The sequence below is a fragment of the Triticum urartu genome, chromosome 7A (assembly GCF_056163025.1).
Source record: "Triticum urartu cultivar PI428250 chromosome 7A, HENAU_Tu73, whole genome shotgun sequence".
NCBI classification, from domain to species: domain Eukaryota; kingdom Viridiplantae; phylum Streptophyta; class Magnoliopsida; order Poales; family Poaceae; genus Triticum; species Triticum urartu.
In genome coordinates, this window is record NC_141879.1 from 666,991,075 (window position 1) to 667,014,290 (window position 23,216).

Here is a 23,216-nt window from a genome sequence, read left to right on the forward strand (position 1 = left end):
CAGTCTTCGAGGGGCACCCAACCGTCTTGTGCCTAGCGATGAAATGTCTAGGATACTCAAGGTACACGATTAGTCCACAAATGCGTTTTCATCAATCACCAAAACACCTTGGGGATAAATATGCCCTTACAATCTCCCCCTTTTTGGTGGATTGATGACAATACAGGATTTGCACAAGGGAAATAATATAAAGTAACCGCAAACCCCTCCTCTCTAGAATATAGACGGGCTCCCCATAGATGTGTGCCACCTAGATGAGTTCTTTGGACTACACGACACACATACTAGGATCAAAGATCCCCCTATATTATAGAGACAAGGCATATCTATCACTAGACAAGATAGCACAAATATAAGTTAACTAAGATAGATAGAGTGCATATGTCTTACACCATATGGAGGATAGGACTCGAAGGCACAAACCAAACAAAAGCAAACGAGGCAAACGAGGTCCAAATGACAAAGAAAACAAACACACCAAGCACGACACAACGCAAATCCCTACACTCTCTCCCCCTTTGGCATCGAGACGCCAAAAAGGCAGAGAGGACACCTACACACACGGGGTGGCTCAGGCAGAGAAGTTGTCCCACTGCTCCTCGTGCTCCTCGTCAGACTCAGCGGCGGGGACGGTCTCCTCAATGTCTTCCTCTGAACTGGTCCACTTGTATCCCTGCTTTGACATCCAGGCAGCCTCAGGTGTGATGACGTCCTCAGACCCGCTAGACACATCCTCTCCAAAGAGCCTCATAACCTTCTTGTCACGGCGGCGACTCTCCTTGTCTGCCATGTGAGCCCTGTACTGTCCCTTTGCCTGCATGCAGAAGAGAGTCTTCATCTTGTCCTTTAACTTCTTGGCCCACGACGGCTCAGAGGAAGGTGTGGTGGACCTAGCAGCACGGTCCTCAGCAATATTCTCAGCAGCAGCCTCCTCCTCACCAGCAGCCCTCCTAGCAGAAGAGGCCTCAGCACGGGTAGTGGTGTTGGCCCAGTTGGGCTTGACGCGGAGGCTGATGGACTCATGGCGAATCCAGTCTGCAGCAAGGAACTCAACACCAGGGTACATCTTCTCCCAAGTGGTGGAGAGCAGCAGAAACAGGTACGGTCCATAGATAGGTACCTTGCGAGTGAACACCGCAAACCGAAGCTCACACCACATGATGTGTGAGACATCAAGTGGCTGAGTCTGAGATGACCATGCCTCTGCACACAGGAGCAACATGTCCACTAGATAAGCATGGACCTTGTCCTTGTCGCCAATGCGTGGGAACAGAGTGTTGCGGAAGATGCGATGCATGATATCCAGAAAGGAGTTCAACATCCAAGTTGACTTGCCATTGGGGAGCACCTTCTCAACAAGGAAAGGCTGAAGCAGGTTCTTGTTGGCAGACTCAGAGTTGGCGTGGGGGAGAACACCAACGGGGGTGTGAAGCCCGTCATTAGGAATGTGAAGCAGATCCATGAACTCTTTCCATGTAGCAGACAGCTGACGACCATTGGTCATCCAGGTCATCCTCCGCTCATCCCCGGGATAAAAGTACACTGAGGCAAAGAACTGACAGATAAGCGCAGGGTCATAGTCAAGATGAAAGGAGATCACCGGCTCAATAGCAAACTGCTCCACCAAGTCCAAAGCCTCTCCAAAATAGTCACGGAACTTGTCCTTCCGCATGTGATGCATGTCTATCCACTTGAAATCCATGAAGGTATTCTGCTAGCTCTTGATCACATCTAGATAGATGAGAGTCTGTTGCTTGGTCCAGAACAACTTGGTGCCTCTGAGGATAGCCCGAGGATTCACATAGGGATTGATCCTCCGGCGTTCGACATACTCAGAGACTGAAATCTCGTCCATGCCCTTAGGAGGTTCCTTTTGCTTGCTCGCAGTGGTCTTGACATTGCGCTTGGGGGCATTGGAGCCCTCTGGGGCTTCATCTTGGGGGTTGCGCAGACGCTTGGAGCCAGTGTCATGACTGGGATTGGAACGGTGAGAGCCACCACCTGAGACACAAAACGCAAAACACCCACGACAAACAAAGAGGGATCAATGCAAAGACCACAACAAAGCAAAAGAAACATGCAGAAAGCACACAAGATTATTGCCTAGAGAGAGATTTGACCCCTACGGTAGTACTGCCAAGTGCTGCGGAACTAAGATAGTAGTACCACTCTTAGACGCGGTAGTACCGTGTAAGGTCATGGTAGTACCGGGTCTAGGAGCGGTAGTACGAGCTTAGTGCCTTAGCGAGCGCGGTAGTACCACGTCTGATGAGCGGTAGTACCGCACGAGCTAGCGCGGTAGTACCGCACCTGACATGCGGTAGTACCGCACGAGCGCTAGTACCGCACATGAGACACGGCAGTACCGCACCGCGTCAGATCCGAACAAGTTCAAATCTGAGAAAAGCCCGCGAAACCGCGACGGTACCATGGTTGGACAAATCTACCACGAGACAACAAATCAAGTATGATTCCTACGCAACACGACTCTCCTACGTCCTACTCTTGCATAGATTTGGCCTAAAATCTCAAGAACAACAAGCATCTCCCCAAAAACCTAGAAGCGAGAGAACAACCAAGAAAAAGAGGGATTTGGGGAAAAACCTTGGTCCATGGCAAGAGGAAGTGGTGGGAAACGATCCCACCGGTCAGAATCCGAGGAGAGTGGCCGGGGACGGAGATCCGGCGAGGGCCTCCGGCGCCGTTCTTGAGCAAGAGAGAGAGAGAGAGACGTGGGGAGAGAGACAAGTGAATGGGTATGGGGAGTTGGAAATCCCCTGCCCGAGTCATAACCCCCACGCTCCCTCGACGGCGCGGTAGTACCGTGCCCCATCGCGGTAGTACCGTTCGGCGCGGTACTTCCAAAGTACCGCACCTGAGCGGTAGTACCGCGCTATGGCGCGGTAGTACCGTGCCTGTCAAAGCGGTATTACCGTGGCAAGCCGCGGTAGTACCGTAGGCTCAAGAAGATGCACGTTTCAAGCACACGAAAAACGGGGTCTTTGCACAAACACTCTGAGGCAACACGACACCACAAGATCACACAACATACAAAGGCAGAAAGGCACACGACAAAACGAAACAACCAAGAGACACCACCTCTCCAAAGAGAGGGCGGTGGCCGTAGCCACCTATGTTTGAGTCAATTGGTATGGCGCCGCGAAGAATTATCCTTGGGTCCATGACCAAAACTCGTCTTTGAAGCACAAGTACCATCAAACATGGCTAATGTGAAAGACTTGATCAATTTATGCATAATGGGGGGAGGGAGAGTTCATTGAGAGAACAACACTCCCCCTATGTCCATGCCTACATCTAAACAAGACAACACGTTGAGTATGGTGGGATGTGCAAGGGTTCAAGCAACATTGCTCGAATCAATGATATTTAGCTCATGCCTTAACTCGCGAAATCTTGCTTCATCCAAGGGCTTCATGAAAATATCTGCAAGGTTATCATGAGTGTTGAAATAATTGAGCTCGATCTCTCCTCGCCTAATGTGATCCCGGATGAAGTGATACCGGATCTCGATATGCTTCGTCTTGAAGTGTTGCACCGTGTTGAGAGAGATCTTGATGGCACTTTCATTGTCACACCAAAGAGGCACTTTGTCACAAATGACACCATAAACCTTTAAAGTTCGCCTCATCCATAAGAGTTGTGCACAGCAACTACCGGCCGCCACATACTCCGCTTCGGTGGATGAGAGGGACACACAACTTTGCTTTTTGGAAGACCAACTTACCAAAGAGCAACCAAGGAATTGGTACCCTCTGGAAGTGGACTTCCTATCCACTTTGTCTCCCGCCCAATCGGAATCTGAATACCCTAAAAGCTTGAAGTTTGCTCCTCTTGGGTACCATAAGCCAAAGTTTGGGGTATGAACCAAATATCAAAAGATTCGTTTGACCGCCACATAGTGACTTTCCTTAGGTGCGGCTTGAAACCGTGCACAAATTCCCACACTCAACATGATATCCGGTCTAGATGCACAAAGGTAAAGCAAGGAGCCTATCATGGAGCGATATACCTTTTGATCCACCACTTTACCATTGGGATCTATGTCAAGTTGGCACTTGGTGGGCATTGGAGTGGAAGCCGGCTTGACATCACTTAGCTTGAATCTTTTGAGCATGTCTTGAGTATATTTGGCTTGATTGATGAAGGTTCCTTCTCTTATTTGCTTCACTTTGAACCCTAGAAAGAACTTCAACTCTCCCATGGAAGACATCTCGAACTTTGAGGTCATGAGAGCGGAAAATTCCTCATTGAAAGCTTTGTTAGGGGAACCAAAGATGATATCATCAACATATAATTGGCACACAAGCAACTCCCCTTTGACCTTCTTAGTAAAAAGAGTGGGGTCGATTAGCCCAACTTCAAAACCACGGTCTTGTAACAACTCGGTAAGGTGGTCATACCATGCACGTGGGGCTTGTTTAAGGCCATAGAGTGCCTTATCGAGTTGATACACATGATCGGGAAAGTAGGGATCCTCGAACCCGGGGGGTTGCTTGACATAAACCAATTCATTAATGGGACCATTAAGAAAAGCACTCTTCACATCCATTTTTTGTAACTTAAAGTTATGATGAGAAGCATAAGCAATCAACATGCGAATAGATTCAAGACGAGCAACGGGAGCAAAGGTTTCACCGTAGTCGATACCCTCGACTTGGGAGTAGCCTTGTGCTACCAAACGAGCCTTGTTGCTAATGATAATCCCATGGGCATCTTGCTTGTTCTTAAATATCCACTTGCTTCCGATGACATTGTGGTTCCCCATCGGTCTTGGCACCAATCTCCACACTTTGTTGCGCTCGAAGTTGTTGAGTTCTTCATGCATGGCATTGAGCCAATCCGGATCTTCTAGCGCCTCATAGACCTTGTGGGGTTCGACACAAGAGACAAACGCGTGATGCTCACAATAGTTTGCTAATTGTCTACCAGTGCTTACCCCCTTTCTTAAGCTTCCAAGCACATTCGTCATGAGATGATCCTTGGTGGAGAGCTTGGAAGCAACCTTGGCGGCACGACGCTCCAATTCCTCCTCGGGGGTGAGACGAGGAGTGGTCACTTGTTCATCTTGAGCGTCGTCTTGAGCTTGTTCTTGTTCTTGAACTTGCTCAGAGGAGAGAACTTGACCTTGGGCATCACTTGATGTGTCAACACCGTCTTGAGCATGATCTTTCCCTTGGTCATGTTCTTGAGGATGAGGGCCTTCATGTTGTTCTTCGGAAGCGTGTGGGCCTTGGGTTGGTGTTGGCTCCACTTGAGTGGAGCTTTGTCCTTCTCCTTCGGTCACAAGGGGTTCCTCAATGGGTAGGATATAGCCAACACCCATTCTTCTTATGGCTTGAGGAGGAATTTCATCACCTACATCACAAGTGCCACTTTGCTCCACTTGGGAGCCGTTATTCTCATCAAACTCCACGTTACATGTCTCCTCAATAAGCCCCGTAGATTTATTGAGGACACGGTAAGCATGAGAGTTTGTAGCATAACCAACAAATATGCCCTCATAAGCTCTAGGCTCAAATTTAGACAACCGAACACCTTTCTTGAGAATGAAACACTTACACCCGAACACCCGAAAGTACGTGAGGTTGGGCTTGTTACTGGTGAGTATCTCATATGGAGTCTTGTTCAAGCCCTTGCGGAGGTAGAGCCGATTGGATGCATGACACGCGGTGTTGATGGCTTCGGCCCAAAAGTTATACGGAGACTTGAACTCCGCCATCATGGTCCTTGCCGCATCCATCAACGTCCGGTTCTTCCTCTCCGCAACACCGTTTTGTTGAGGGGTGTAAGGTGCAGAATATTGATGCTTGATCCCCTCATCACTAAGAAACTCATCCAAGGTGTAGTTCTTGAACTCGGTGCCGTTGTCACTTCTTATTGTCAAGATCTTTGCATTGTGTTGAAGTTGTGCTTCATTTGCAAAGTCAATGACGGTTTGTTGGGTCTCGCTCTTCCTCTTGAAGAAATACACCCAAGTGTATCTTGAGTAGTCATCCACAATCACCAAGAAATACTTCCTATCCCCAAGACTATCGAAGGATGGAGGCCCAAAGAGATACATGTGAAGGAGCTCCAAAGGCCTCTTTGAGTAAATGATAGTCGTGGGAGGGTGAGCCTTCTCATGTAGCTTTCCTTCGATACAGGCACTGCAAGCACGATCTTTAGCAAAACTAACATTCGTTAGTCCACGGACATGGTCCCCCTTGAGGAGACTTTGCAAAGATCTCATATTGACATGGGCTAGACGACGATGCCAAAGCCATCCCATGTCAACTTTAGCCATTAGGCATGTCGCGGTCTTAGTGGGTCTCTCTGAAAAGTTAATCACATATAGACCATTCTCGACATGCCCAACAAAGGCTACTTTAAGAGTCTTGCTCCACAAGAGGGCCACGGTATCGATATCAAAGAAAGTGGAAAAGCCCATGATTGCAAGTTGACGAACGGAATGTAAATTGTATGCAAGGGACTCAACAAGCATGACCTTCTCGATCGTGAGATCATGAGAGATGACCACCTTGCCAAGTACCAATACCTTGGAGGATGAGGCGTCACCCCACTCGACATTGGTGGGCATAGATGGAATCTTGTGCACGTCCACCACCAAGTCCTTGCTTCCGGTCATATGATTTGTAGCTCCGCTATCGAGAAACCATGATCCCCCACCAGAAGCAAACACCTACAAGAGATTAATGCTTGGTTTTAGGTACCCATTTTGTAATGGGTCCTTTGATGTTAGTAACAAGGGTCTTTGGAACCCAAATAGACCATTCAATGTATTCATGAGGAGAACCAACGAATTTGGCATAGACATGCCCATCACTAGCACAGCATAACACATAAGAAGGATTAAAGTCGCCGGCTTTGATGCGAGGAGTGACATTGCCCTTTTTGACAATGCCACCCTTCACATTGTTCTTCTTCTTCTCCTCGGAGGCACTTTCTCCCTCCTTCACAAAGGTTTGCATGAGAGGAGGAGGTCGTTTGATCTTGTCATTCTTCTTCTTGTTCTTGGAGTCGGGCACGTACCCAACCCCTTCCTTGGCCACAACTCCCTTTTGGTTGATCAAGAGATCGTTGAGGTTCTTCTTGCCTTGTATGCAAGTCGCAAGACCTCTCTCAAGTTGCCCCTTTAGCTTAGCGTTCTCCTCAACGAGATGCACATGCTCACAACACGGGTTAGTAGCATTTGCATTATCAATTAACATCATACGAGGAAAAGTGGCTTTTTCCTTGGTTAGCTTTACTTGAAGTTGATCATGAGACTCTTTGAGGCTAGCATGAGCACCCTTCAAGACCTTGTGAGCCTTGTCAAGTAGATCAAACTCCTCTTTGAGTCTAGCAAGATCAACATCAAGTTCGGCCTTCTCGGAGTTTAGCACATGAGAAACAATGAGGACATGATCATAATCTTTCTTTAACTTAGCATGATCAACGTTGTGTGACTCCTCAAGAGCCAAACGAAGACCACGCTCTTCCTCAAGAGCATTGGAAAGATCCGAAAGCTCATCGGCATAGTCATGACTATGCCCTTCCATCTTAGTGATGGTGTTTTCGTGAGCCTCGATCATGTCATTGGCTTCACCAAGTTGTTCCAAGAGAGCAACAAAGTGCTTCTTAGATTTTCCCTTAAGTTTGCCCATAAAGGCTTCAAACTCATTTGCCTCCACATTAGCTCCCTCAAGTTCATTAATGCTATCCGTCGGAGAAGGATGATTAATGATGGTAGTTTTGATATTGGGGGTTACCTTGTTGGTGGCTTTAGCCATGAGGCACTTGGCGGTGATGCTCTCATTGGGTGAGTCGAAGAGAGACACCCGTGGAGTCGTCGCAATGGCAATGGAGGCCATGGCAACCGACTCATCACCTTCATCATCGTCATCATCCTCATTGTACTCTTCTTGTACCACCAATGCCTTGGGAGGAGTCTTCTTGGTGAAGTTGCTCTTGTTGGGGAACGACTTGGCCTTGTCCTTTCGGATGAGCTTGCCACCATTGTCTTCCCTCTTCTCATACGGGCACTCTGCAACAAAATGACTCACGTTGCCACAATTGTAGCAAGTCCTTACACGTTGCTTGCTCTTCGTGCCACTTGAGTTGTTTTTGCTAAAGTTTGGCCTCGAGTTTTTCTTGCTCCAAAATTGCCTTGAAGCGAGTGCCATGTGTTCATGATACGCATACTTTGTATCTTCGGGGTTGCTCTCCTCTTCTTCCTCTTCTTCTTATTCAATAGTGAGCTTGGCCTTCAATGCAAGGTTGGGCTTCTTTGCCCTTTGAGAACGAAGCACCGCATTGTCGGCGGTCTTGTCCAAAATGTTCATGGCCACAAACTCATCCAACACTTCGCTTGAGGTCAAAGTGTGGAAGTCCGGTCTTTGACGAATGACGGAGGACATGGCCTTGTGGTAGGGCATCATTGCCTTGAGGAATTTGCGCTTGATCCAATTATCATCCGTGTCCTTGCTCCCGTGATCTCATAGTGAGACCACGAGTTTGGTTACTCTCCGATAAAGCTCACGAGGTTCTTCATCTTCTTTCATTGCAAACTCATCGGCCTCATCTTGCACCACTTCATAGTTGGAGCGTTGAATGCTTGCGCTTCCCCGGTAGAGAGAGAGACAACACAATGCCATGCGTCTTTGGCCAAGGCGAAAGGCCGAAGATGAGGTAGGTCTTCGGGTGGAATTGCATCTTGAATGATGAAGAGAGCATTCTCATTGAATTGATTATCCACGGCTTCTCGAGGAGTGAAGTTGCTTGGATCATGCGGATAGAAACCTTCTTCAATGATTCTCCAAAGGTTAGTGTTCACATGATTTAAATGACGTTTAAAGCGGTAAACCCAAGAATCAAATTCCTCATTTTTCACAATCTTAGGGGGAGGACCGGCATGATTCAAATGAGTGGAAGGAACCGGTCCACCATAAACAAGTGGTGGTTCCACATGAGCAAAGATACCGGTGCCATTTTTACCACTAGAAGAAGGAGCCTTTTCACTACTAGCTTCCCCCTTATCGGAGATAGCATCCGTCACCTTGTCGGTGGGATCACCCACTTTCAACAGTGCGGTGGATAGTTTAAGCCCCTCAAGAAATTTAGTAAACATGCTTTCAACCTCGGTCGTCATGGAGGTTTTCAATGTCTCCAAGGCCACATTGAACTCCTCACGAGAGACCGAGGTTCCCCCATCGCCCGTAGATGAGGTCAGATTCGCACCGGAGTGTTCCTCCACACCATCTACGGTATCAACCATACTCTTCGGACGGTAAAGTCCTTAATAAAGAGACGAGGCTCTGATACCAATTGAAATGATCGATATGGTTGACTAGAGGGGGGGTGGGTGAATAGGCAACTAACAATTTTTAGCTTTTCTTTAACAATTTAAACTTTGCATCAAAGTAGGTTGTCTAGATATGCAACTAGGTGAGCAACCTATATGATGCAACAAGGATAGGAACACAAGCAAGCAAATGATATGAAACAAATAAGCTTGCACAAGTAAAGGCACGAGATAACCAAGAGTGGAGACGGTGGAGACGAGGATGTGTTGCCGAAGTTCCTTCCCTTTGAGAGGAAGTACGTCTCCGTTGGAGCGATGTGGAGGCACAATGCTCCCCAAGAAGCCACTAGGGCCACCGTATTCTCCTCACGCCCTCACACAATGCGAGATGCCACGATTCCACTATTGGTGCCCTTGGAGGCGGCGACCGAACCTTTACAAACAAGGTTGGGGCAATCTCCACAACTCAATTGGAGGCTCCCAACGACACCATGAAGCTTCACCACAATGGACCATGGCTTCGCGGTGACCTCAACCGTCTAGGATGCTCAAACACCCAAGAGTAACAAGATCCGCAAGGGATTAGTGGGGGAATCAAATTTCTCTTGGTGGAAGTGTGGATCGAGGCCTTCTCAACCACTCCCGAACAAATCAACAAGTTTGATTGGCTAGGGAGTGAGATCGGGCGAAAATGGAGCTTAGAGCAATAATGGAGCTTGGGGATGGAAGAGATGAGTCAACGGGGAAGAAGGGGACCCCTTATATAGTGTAGGACAAAGATACAACCGTTACCCACCAACCAGCCCGCGGCCAGTGGTACTACCGCGCCTGGCCAGCGGTACTACCGCAGGGCCGCGCGGTACTACTGCTTGCTACCAAGCGGCACTACCACACGGCTATGCGGTACTACTGTACTGGCCCGCGGTACTGCCGCAACCCCAGCGACAGTAAGGACAAATCTGACGCGCAGGAACTGAGGGCGGTACTTCCGCAAGCGCGGTACTACCATGCCTCCATGCGGTACTACCGCAAGGCAAAAATCCCCTAGCCAGGGGGGAGGAAACATCCGTGCCTACTTCCGCAAAGAAACGGAAGTAGCAAAAACCCGACACAGTAGTACTGCCGAGGGGCGGTACTACTGCCTGACAGCATAGCGCGGTACTACCGCGGAGCGAAAGCAGTACTACCGTGGTAGGAGCGAAAGTAAAAAATTACATCCGCCCCTACTACCGCGAAGGAGCGGTACTAGCCTGGTGGGCAGTGGTAGTGCGGCTCCAGGGGAGCGGTACTACCGTGGGCACCTGCGGTACTACCGCGCCATCGCACGGTACTACCGCTGATGCCTACGGTACTACCGCTTTCCTGGGAGCAGTACTACCGCGACCCAACTCAGCAGCCAGAACTAGGGAGGCAAGAAAACGGAGGAAGCTCCAAAGGAAAAGGAGGGGACAAGAAGGAGACGTGTATGTGATGATTCCACCCAAACCTTTCCAACATGGACCCCCTCTTAATAGTATGACTTTCCTACGACTCAAATCCACCAAAAAGAAACGTAGAAAAGACGCCGTCTTCAGCAGTCTTCGAGGGGCACCCAACCGTCTTGTGCCTAGTGATGAAATGTCTGGGATACTCAAGGCACACGATTAGTCCGCAAACGCGTTGTCATCAATCACCAAAACACCTTAGGGATAAATATGCCCTTACAGTAGTCAACTCCTTGAACTTGTCGAAAACCTTTTGCAACAAGTCGAGCTTTGTAGACAGTAACATTACCGCCAGCGTCAGTCTTCTTCTTGAAGATCCATTTATTCTCTATGGCCTTGCGATCATCGGGCAAGTCAACCAAAATTCATACTTTGTTCTCATACATGGATCCCATCTTAGATTTCATGGCCTCAAGTCATTTTGCGGAATCTGGGCTCATCATCGCTTCCTCATAGTTCGTAGGTTCGTCATGGTCAAGTAACATGACTTCTAGAACAGGATTACCGTACCACTCTGGTGCGGATCTTACTCTGATTAACCTACGAGGTTCGGTAGTAACTTGATCAGAAGTTTCATGATCATCATCATTAGCTTCCTCACTTACTGGTGTAGGAATCACTGGAACTGATTTCAGTGATGAACTACTTTCCAATAAGGGAGAAGGTACAGTTACCTCGTCAAGTTGTAATTTCCTCCCACTCACTTCTTTCGAGAGAAACTTCTTCTCTAGAAAGGATCCATTCTTAGCAACGAAATATCTTGCCTTCGGATCTGTGATAGAGGGTGTACCCAATAGTCTCCTTTGGGTATCCTATGAAGACACATTTCTCCGATCTGGGTTCGAGCTTATCAGGTTGAAGTTTTTTCACATAAGCATCACAGCCCCAAACTTTAAGAAATGACAACCTGGGTTTCTTGCCAAACCACAGTTCATAAGGTGTCGTCTCAACGGATTTAGATGGTGCCCTATTTAACATGAATGTAGCCGTCTCTAAAGCATAACCCCAAAACGATAGCGGTAAATCAGTGAGAGACATCATAGATCACACCATATCTAATAAAGTGCGGTTACGACGTTCGGACACACCATTATGTTGTGGTGTTCCAGGTGGCTTGAGTTGCGAAACTATTCCGCATTGTTTCAAATGAAGTCCAAACTCATAACTCAAATATTCACCTCCACGATCAGATCGCAGAAACTTGATTTTCTTGTTACGATGATTTTCCACTTCACTCTGAAAGTATTTGAACTTTTCAAATGTTTCAGACTTATCTTTCATTAAGTAGATATACCCATATCTGCTCAAATCATCTGTGAAGGTGAGAAAATAATGATATCCGCCGCGAGCTTCAATGTTCATTGGACCACATACATCAGTATGTATAATTTCAAATAACTCTGTTGCTCGATCCATTGTTCCGGAGAATGGAGTTTTAGTCATCTTGCCCATGAGACATGGTTCGCAAGTACCAAGTGATTCATAATCAAGTGATTCCAGAAGTCCATCAGAATGGAGTTTCTTCATGCGCTTTACACCAATATGACCTAAACGGTAGTGCCACAAATAAGTTGAACTATCATTATCAACTCTGCATCTTTTGGCTTCAATACTATGAACATGTGTATCACTACTATCAAGATTTAGTAAAAATAGACCACTCATCAAGGGTGCATGACCATAAAAGATATTACTCATATAAATAGAAAAACCATTATTCTCTGATTTAAATGAATAACCGTCTCGCATCAAACAAGATCCAGATACAATGTTCATGCTCAACGCTGGCACCAAGTAACAATTATTTAGGTCTAAAACTAATCCCAAAGGTAGATGTAGAGGTAGCGTGCCGACGGCGATCACATCGACTTTAGAACCATTTTCCACGCGCATCGTCACCTCGTACTTAGCCAATCTTTGCTTAATCCATAGCCCCTGTTTCGAGTTGCAAATGTTAGCAACTGAACCAATATCAAATACCCAGGCACTATTGCGAGCATTAGTAAGGTACACATCAATAACATGTATATCAAATATATCTTCCACTTTGCCATCCTTCTTGTCCGCCAAATACTTGCGACAGTTCCGCTTCCAGTGACCAGTCCCTTTTGTAGTAGAAGCACTCAGTCTCAGGTTTAGGTCCAGACTTGGGTTTCTTCACTTGAGCAGCAACTGGATTGTTCTTTTTCTTGAAGTTCCCCTTCTTTCCTTTACCCTTTTTCTTGAAACTGGTGGTCTTGTTGACCATCAACACTTGATGCTCCTTTTTGATTTCTATCTCCGCAGCCTTTAGCATTGCGAAGAGCTCAGGAATGTCTTATCCATCCCTTGCATATTATAGTTCATCACGAAGCTCTTGTAGCTTGGTGGCAGTGATTGAAGAGAACTCTGTCAATGACACTATATCATCAGGAAGATTAACTCCCAGCTGAGTCAAGTGGCTGTGGTACCCAGACATTCTGAGTATATGTTCACTGACAAAACTATTCTCCTCCATTTTGCAGCTGTAGAACTTATTGGAGACTTCATATCTCTCAAACCGGGCATTTGCTTAAAATATTAACTTCAACTCCTGGAACATGTCATATGCTCCATGACGTTCAAAATGTCATTGAAGTCCCGGTTCTAAGCCGTAAAGCATGGCACACTGAACCATCGAGTAGTCATCCGCTTTACTCTGCTAGGTGTTCACAACATCTGGCGTTGCTCCTGCAGCGGGTTTGTCACCTAGCGGTGCTTCTAGGACGTAATTATTTTGTGCAGCAATGAGGATAATCCTCAAGTTGGACCCAGTCCATGTAGTTGCTACCATCATCTTTCAACTTAGCTTTCTCTAGGAATGCATTAAAATTCAACGAGACAACAACACGGGCCATCTATTTACAACAACATAGACATGCAAAATACTATCAGGTACTAAGTTCATGATAAATTAAAGTTCAATTAATCAAATTACTTAAGGACTCCCACTTAGATTGATATCTCTCTAATCATCTAAGTGATCACGTGATCCATATCAACTAAACCATGTCTGATCATCACGTGAGATGGAGTAGTTTTCAATGGTGAACATCACTATGTTGATCATATCTACTATATGATTCATGCTCGACCTTTCGGTCTCAGTGTTCGGCGGCCATATCTGCATATGCTAGGCTCATCAAGTTTAACCTGAGTATTCTGCGTGTGCAAAACTGGCTTGCACCCGTTGTATGTGAACGTAGAGCTTATCACACCCGATCATCACGTGGTGTCTCGGCACGACGAACTGTAGCAACGGTGCATACTCAGGGAGAACACTTATACCTTGAAATTTAGTGAGAGATCATCTTATAATGCTACCGCCGAACTAAGCAAAATAAGATGCATAAAGGATAAACATCACATGCAATCAATATAAGTGATATGATATGGCCATCATCATCTTGTGCCTTTGATCTCCATCTCCAAAGCACTATCATGATCACCATCGTCACCGGCTTGACACCTTGATCTCCATCGAAGCATCGTTGTCGTCTCGCCAACTATTGCTTCTACGACTATCGCTACCGCTTAGTGATAAAGTAAAGCAATTACATGGCAATTGCATTTCATACAATAAAGCGACAGCCATATGGCTCATGCCAGTTGCCGAAAACACCGTTACAAAACATGATCATCTAATACAATAAAATTTAGCATAATGTCTTGACCATATCACATCACAGCATGCCCTGCAAAAACAAGTTAGACGTCCTCTACTTTGTTGTTGGAAGTTTTACGTGGCTGCTATGGGCTGAGCAAGAACCGTTCTAACCTACGCATCAAAAACCACAACGCGGTATAGTGATTGCTTTTTGATCTTCAGAAAGAACCCTATTCATTGAATACGATTCAACTAAAGTTAGAGAAACTGACACCCACCAGCCACCTATGTGCGAAGCACGTCGGTAGAACTAGTCTCGCGTAAGCGCACGCGTAATGTCGGTCTGGGCCGCTTCATCCAACAATACCACCGAATCAAGAATCAACTAGTGACGGCAAGCAATATGTATATACCCACGCTCACAACTCCTTTGTGTTCTACAAGTGCATATAACATCTACGCATAAACCTGGCTCGGATGCCATAGTTAGGAAACACAGTAATTTCAAAAAAAAAATCCTACGCTCACGCAAGATCATGGTGATGCATAGCAACGAGAGGGGAGAGTGTTGTCTAAGTACCCTCATAGACCATAAGAGGAAGCGTTATAACAACGCGGTTGATGTAGTCGTACGTCTTCACGATCGACCGATCCTATTACTGAAAGTACGACACCTCTGCGATCTGCACACGTTCGGCTCGGTGACGTCCCACGAACTCACGATCCAGCAGAGTGTTGAGGGAGAGCTTCGTCAGCACGACGGCGTGATGACGGTGATGATGATGCTACCGGAATAGGGCTACGCCTAAGCACCGCTACGATATGACCGAGGTGGATTATAGTGGAGGGGGGCACCGCACACGGCTGGAAACAATCAACTTGTGTGTTCTAGGGTGCCCCCTGCCCCCATATATAAAGGAGCAAGGGGGAGGCCGGCCGGCCTTGGGGCACGCCAAGGAGGGGGAGGAGTCCTCCTCCTAGTAGGAGTTGGACTCCCCCTTTCCTAGTCCAACTAGGAGGAGGGAGGGGGAAGGAAGGAGAGGGAGAGAAGGAGGGAAAGAGGGAGCACCCCCTCCTTGTCCAATTCAGACTCCCTAGGGGGGGGGGGGGCGGCCAGCCCTATGGCCCCTCCTCTCTCTCACACAAGGCCCATGTTTTCCCATTAGTTCCCCCGGGGGTTCCGATAACCCCCCAACACTCTGATAATTATCCGGTGACCCCCGAAACTCATCCGGTGTTCGAATATAGTCATTCAATATATTAATCTTTATGTCTCGGCCATTTTGAGACTCCTCGTCATGTCCGTGATCACATCCGGGACTCCGAACTACCTTCAGTACATCAAAACACATAAATTCATAATACCAATCATCACCGAAAGTTTAAGCGTGCGGACCCTACAGGTTCGAGAACTATGTAGACATGACCGAGACATGTCTGCGGTCAATAACCAATAGCGGAACCTGGATGTTCATATTGGCTCCCACATATTCTACAAAGATCTTTATCGGTCAAACCGCATAACGATATACATTGTTTCCTTTGTCATTGGTATGTTACTTGCCCGAGATTCGATCGTCGGTATCTCAATACCTAGTTCAATCTCGTTATCGGCAAGTCTCTTTACTCGTTCCGCAATGCATCATCTGGCAACTAACTCATTAGTCACATTGCTTGCAAGGCTTATATTGATGTGCATTACCGAGAGGCTCAGAGATACCTCTCCGACAATCGGAGTGACAAATCCTAATCTCGATCTATGCCAACTCAACAAACACCATCGGAGACACCTGTAGAGCACCTTTATAATTACCCAGTTACGTTGTGACGTTTGGTAGCACACCAAGTGTTCCTCCGGTATTCGGGAGTTGCATGATCTCATAGTCATAGGAACATGTATAAGTTATGAAGAAAGCAATAGCAACAAACTAAACGATCATCGTGCTAAGCTAACGGATGGGTCAAGTCAATCACATGATTCTTTAATGATGTGATCCCGTTAATCAAATGACAACTCATGTCTATGGTCAGGAAACATAACCATCATTGATTCAACGAGCTAGTCAAGTAGAGGCATACTAGTGACACTCTGTTTGTCTATGTATTCACACATGTACTAAGTTTCCGGTTAATACAATTCTAGCATGAATAATAAACATTTATCATGATATAAGGAAATATAAATAAAAACTTTATTATTTCCTCTAGGGCATATTTCCTTCAAGACGAGCTAGCCGGGATGCCATGCTCGATCCGCTAGGCTTGGCGGCTCTGCCGGGCGGTCGCCCCCGGTCGCTAGGGCAGCCACCTTGTGATTCATCTCTGATGACATGCTCTCTCACAAAGCGTTCCCGCTCGTGGTCATGCGGATGTGGTGGAAGGGAGCAGAATGTGGAGTGAATGTGTTGTGCGTGGAGTTAGCTGAGTGTGGCTGCCTTTAAATAGCGGATAACGGTGAGGCCAATCGCCCGGATGCGTCAATGTGCGGCGCCGGAGTTGGTTCTTGGCCATCGAGCCTAATTAATGTGACATACATACGAATGGGCATTGAACGGGCGTGGTAGGTACACGTCCCGTCCTCGAAGTAAACTTCTCCCCAGCATTGAACTAAAGCGGACACCGAGGGCGTGTCGCCAGTGACGCTATCGGCCAGCGTGCCACATCAATGTCGTCGCCAGTGAGAGGTCACGTCTGCTCTGGGCCGGCGTCAATGCGGAGTGACTGCTCTACAACCACGTGAATACTATTGAATTCATGCTCCAGCCAACTCATCAAAAAGTCCGAACTATGGGAAAGGGCCGGGCATTATACTCCAACACTCCCCCTCACATCTATAGTTCTTTGGAGCTATATGACGTGAGCAACGGAAGTGAGGGCATGCCGCAATTATTTATTGCGTTTACTGGTTTTTGAACCCTGAACCTCTAGGTTGTAAGTTTATGTACCTAACTAGTTCACCCATCAGTCCGAACTATGGGAGAGGGCCGGACATTATACTCCAACACTCCCTAGGTGCCGACCGTCAGCCATTAGAGACGTAGTTGATGATGGCGCAGCGGAGAAGACGACAGAAGCACAAGACTTCAAATTCAGTCGTAATCGTCCGTTTCACTCTCGCTATGACTGAGGGGGATGTTAGAAGTATTAACGTGTTTAGTTAGAGATAAGGAGAGATGGAGATAGAATTAGTTTTAATATACTATGACTTGTCTTGTATTCCAAGTCTCTACCCATCATGTACTCTATAAAATCCCTCAAGAGGGTCAGATTAATACAACATAATATTTGAGGTCCTATAATTTCTACAAATACGAGCAGCCGGGCGACGGGTAGGAACGGACATGTGTAGGGGTGAAGGGTTTTCGGTGGATCAGGTTAGTCAAGAGCGGTCGTGGTTGCAATCCGGACGCCTACAAAGCCCCCACTCTCATAGTTTGTCTCCAATTTATGGAGAAAAATACGACCGAACGGGCCTTCGGACAAACGTATACATGGCATGTCCTGGTGTAGAAATTTCATCGAGAGTTCCCAGGGCATCTCCTACCAACCCCTCAAACCATCCTTAACTATTTGGACCGCAGAGTTAACAGGGCATCTCTAACCCGGCCCTCAAACCATCCGTGACCTGTTAACTCTCGATGTAATTTTTGATTCCCAGAAAAAAGAACTTCGATGAAATTTCTACACCAGGGCATGTCACGTACACGTTCATCCGATTTACTCCTCAACCGAGTTCCCAGAGTGCAATATCCTGCAAAATTAAGCTGATCAGTTTCGTTGGTTGGTCACATAGAGATCATTCGCGGTCCCCACTCGATAGCGCTATCAACGACTTCAAATCCTAGCCCACCACAGAATACCACTTTGCATGCATATTGATTAGAACCCCCAAAGTCCACCACGCACCAAGAAAAGGAAGAATTGCGTAGGGCAGAATACAAATATAGATGCTTGTGGCACCGTCTTGTAGCTGCTGGTGGTCGCTAGGTTTGATTTCACTTTCGAACTGATTAATCCATGACGAACTCGTCTTGTCAACGTCAGAAAGGGACTTTTCTTAATCTTCAATTGTGGTTAATTAGTACTCTCTTTGTAAATAAATATAAAAGCTTTAGGTCATTAAACCATTTTATATTTGTTTGCAGAGGGAGTACATGATAGTGATACTATAAATAATCGGACCATGCATGTACATGCATATGTATCGATCCTGTGTGTACATTTATACGAAATTCTGCATGAGCTACACGCATGTATTAGTGTCTATGTTCATCCATTTTGATCTGTATTAAGTCCACATCAAAATATCTAAAACATCTCATAATTAGGAACAGAGGGAGTATACGCATTAATTAATGTTTATTTCAAGAAGCAAATCTTCGCTGCTACATGTTCATTTCGCTCTGTAAAAAAACATTCATGCCCGTGCACGTAGGGATGTAAACAGGCCCGTTTAAGCCCACTTGTCAGTATAACAGTTCAATACAACTATTTTCTGAGAAAATTAACTACGAGCTAACTGAAGTTAACTAATGTTTATTGCGTCATTTACATCCCACATGCACGATCTGTTTCAACTTTTAAAATTCTAACAGACCGACTAGCCGAGTCTAATTAGCCAGCTATAGCCAAATGCGTGTAGGGGCAGCTAACCAAATTCCATGGTCATATACTCATATTTTTCAAAGAGACTGACGATATGATAGCCAACATGTTTGAAGCCAGTGGAGGTTGACCCCAGCCACGACTGCAACGCCACCACAAACAGGAAACGCTCTCTCTCTCTCTCTCTCACACACACACACACACACACACACACATCGCCTATAAAACATTCCATCGCCTATAAAAGGAGAGCCCCAAGCCAACGCCAAGCAACACATACTACACACATGTAAATTCACATCGATCGAAATCTAACCTTTAGCTGACAGCTAGCTATATACGTATATACTAGCTAGTATCTCCTACGTTCGTCAGCGATCCACCGACGATGAGGGAGCTGATCCGGCGGCTGAGCTTCTCGGACCGGCTGAGCGACGGCAGCAGCGCCGTGCCGCGCGGGTGCGTGCCGGTGCTGGTGGTGGGCGACGGCGACGACGACGAGGAATGCGAGCGGTTCGTGGTGCGGGTAGAGACGCTGCGGCACCCTTCGCTGGCGGCGCTGCTGGAGATGGCGGCGCAGGAGTTCGGCTACAAGCAGGAGGGCATCCTCCGCGTCCCCTGCGCCATCCACCAGTTCAGGCAGGCGCTCACCACCGCCGCCGTCTCAAGGGCTACTGATTAGCAATTAGTTAATTCTCCAGTTAATCGATCGGTCGACTTCTTCAGGTAATTAAGGAGCGATTTTTTGGTGCCGTTCACTCGTTGACTCTCCTACGCCTGTTGTCTTCTCTTTTGCCTTTTGTTTTCTCTGGTTGGTGATTTACATGAGAGGGTTGCCATATGTATGCATGTGCGCTTTATAACGCGCATTGTAATTTACGTTGGACCTCTTGTCAGAAATAACAAGTGAAATAATTTTCCTCAACAAGTGAAATAATTAAATATTCACGCTGGTTATATGTAAGTGGAGTGAAAATTTTCTCGGCATAACTAAATTCAAGGCGCAGCACTGTGGCGGTGTGGCCGCCCAGGCAAGTGGTATCAAGGCCCAAGGACCGGCAAGGCCACGGCCAGGAACAAGTCATGGCCGCCGGAGGCGAGCAAGAAGGTTGATGGTTCGGAGTGCAGCTCACCGGAAAAATTGGTTGGTGCGCCGGTTTAGAGGGATGATGGTGGCGGCGGCAGCAACCGTGAGGGGGAGGTGAAGGAGGGCGGGGTGGTGAGGTCGAACGGTAGTACCATTGGGCGCGAGTGACAAAGGCAGGTGGATAGGGCAGGGAAGTGCGCGGCGCGGGAGAAAGAAAATGAACAATTGCACGATCCTGACCGTTGGATTGAGATCTGGTGGCCCAGAAAAGTGACTTGCAGAGAAAATAATCCAGTCAACTTACACATAGTTGGTCATTTGAATATTTAGTATGCACGTGTTTCCTCTCATTGGGCTGTTTTTTTAACGAGTGAGAATGAGCGTGCCATCCTAAGAGAGAGAGAGACATAATGGGAGTGGCATGTTTACTGCTCATGACGCAGAAGCCCAGATGTAAACACCTATTTTGGGTTTTCAATTCTCATGTTTATTTCCATTAAAAAATGAGGGTTTATTTTGCAAAGCCTTCGGGCCTTACCATAACACCCTGATAAAAAGAAAAGTAGCGAACCAATTCTATGGTTGAATAGTTAGAGGGACAGTGATATTCACAGCCGATCAAGGTTTAAGTCTTGGTGCTTGCATCATTTCTGAATTTATTTTATGATTTCTGACGATGTGCTTTCAGTGGAAGAAAACGTTCCCATCGACGAAGATACTCCTACGGTGACTTCGTAAATCTCAAGATGATATGCCGGCTCAGTCTCCCGAAGGTGGTAAAAGGGATAGGGTGTGCGTGTGGCCTTCATAAGGGTGAATGTATGCGCATATGTATGAGCGCTTGGGTCTGTACTGTGTTCAAAAAAGACAAAAAGATAAGTAGAAACATAGTTGAGGTTGATAACGTACTAGCTGTTTTTCCATAGTTGAGTAACGACCACGTATGGATCCAAGCAGACGCCCGAAAGATGACCTGTTTTTGTGATAGTTCGCCTGTTAAAAGTGACATCACATTACTAGGGAAAACCTTATACACAAAATTTTAGCAGCAGCGCGGTACAGGAAGAGGCGCTACTGCTAAGTAGCAGTAGCATGGGAGCAAAACAAGCGCTACTGCTACTGATTTAGCAGTAGCGCGGCTCGGTGGAATCACGCAGCTACTAAAATTCACCGACCGTTCCCGCCACCCTAGGTTTAGCAGTAGCGCGCTCCAGGTAACCGCACCGCTGATAAAGTAATAGTAGTAGCGCGCTTCTTTTGGCTGACACTACTGCTAATTTTGAAACTGACCACATGGCGGGCCCCGCTTAGTAGTAGCGCGTGCCCCAGAAGCTCGCTGCTGCTATCTTATTAGCAGTAGCGCGGTTTACCACCAGCGCTACTGCTAAGCTGCAACATATACCACCTTTTTCCCAACCCCTCCCCGTCCCCCATATCCTCTCCTCACTTTTGCCTACCTCCCACCTCCTCTCTCCCTCATTTTGCTTCTTCCTCACAACTTCTCCCCCATTACTCTCCTTCTTCTACCTACCTTTTTCTCTCTTTATTACTCCTAACTAACTACACCACCTCCATTAATGCATCTCCTTTCTCTTTTTTCTTTCCCCTCTACTAGTTGAAGTTGTCTCCTCCCAAATTAGCTAGCTAGGTAAATGTAGCATTTAGTGAAGTGACCTATGTGCCCCTAACTAGATCTAGCTTTGTCAAGAAGAGCTTTGTTCACTTTTGATCTCCCTACATCATCATCTCCACCGTGTCCTCGATCTCGAGATAGGTGCTTAAAAATTCATGCTTTTGCAAGAATGGAAATATGTGTATGTGTGTGCGATATGATAATTGGGTGATATGATGGAAATTCTGTGTGTGGCATGAGTTGACGCCGAATTGTGCCTGTGAGTTGCCTATGTTTTGCCAAAATGTCGATTTATTTCCGTTTCGGCAAATTCCAGGCAAACTCTAGATCTATATGTCCTATTTTTAGGGAAGGTAATGCCGAAGTTTTGTATGACTTTGATGCATGCATGCATTTTTATAATCAATTTGTTTATTATTACCGTGCAGGCATTCGTGATGGTCACTGGAACGATGGTGGACAGGTGGTTGCGGTCGGCGGTGCAGGAGATGAAAGAAAATAACCTGACAGAGGTTTTATGTCCGTATCAAAGATGCAAAGGAATAGTTTGGCTTGACCCCTATGATGATGGTCGTGTCGAAGCGCACCTGCTCATGACTGATTTCATGGATGGCTATACTTGGTGGATAATTGAGGTGAGGATGATGATGTTGAGGACGCCGACGGGGCAGGCAATGATGACACGGGACAAGACGAAGAGATGATCGATAATGGCGGCGGGGAAGAGGCCCGACATGGCGGCAGAGAAGGGGCCGGACATGGCAGAGGAGAAGGGGCCGGACATGGCGGCGGAGAGAACGTGGACTCCACGCTGCAAAGTTCATCAGTACTAAGTTCAATCGTGCGGGACCCTCATGTTCAAGCACTGCTTCGCAAGGAGATGAGTACTGGGAGAGCTGCTTCTAGAGAGGAGGCTAAGCTGCAGCAACTGGTGGTAGACTCGAACACTCCATTGTATGATGGTTGCAATCCTGAGGTGACCCGCTTGAGTTTCACGCTCCAACTCCTGAAGACGAAGGCTAAAAACAAATGGACCGACACTAGCCTCGATGAGCATCTCAAGTACCTAAAGGATGTTCTTCCCATAGGGAATCTATGTCCTACTAGTGTGGATGAGGCCAAGAAGATCGTGTGCCCTCTTGATCTTCCGCACGTTAGATACCATGCGTGCATCAATGATTGCATAATTTATTGGAAGGAGCACGCGGAAAAAACAAGCTGCCCGGTGTGCAATGCTTCTCGATACAAGAAGGCCGGGAAGAAATCTCCCCAGAAAGTTGTATGGTACTTACCGATCACTCCCTGTTGTCGGTGTCAAAACCGGCGGATCTCAGGTAGGGGGTCCCGGACAGTGCATGTAGGATCGATGGTAATAGGATACGGGGGACACGATGTTTACCCAGGTTCGGGCCCTCTCTATGGAGGTAATACCCTACTTCCTGCTTGATTGATCTTGATGAATATGAGTATTACAAGAGTTG

General features: G+C 46.9%; 1 pseudogene; it reads left to right on the forward strand.

Moving 5' to 3' along the window:
- The first annotated feature begins 19,255 nt into the window (after window positions 1–19,255).
- On the forward strand, window positions 19,256–20,014 carry LOC125523444 (auxin-responsive protein SAUR71 pseudogene; annotated as a pseudogene).
- Window positions 20,015–23,216: the final 3,202 nt, after the last annotated feature.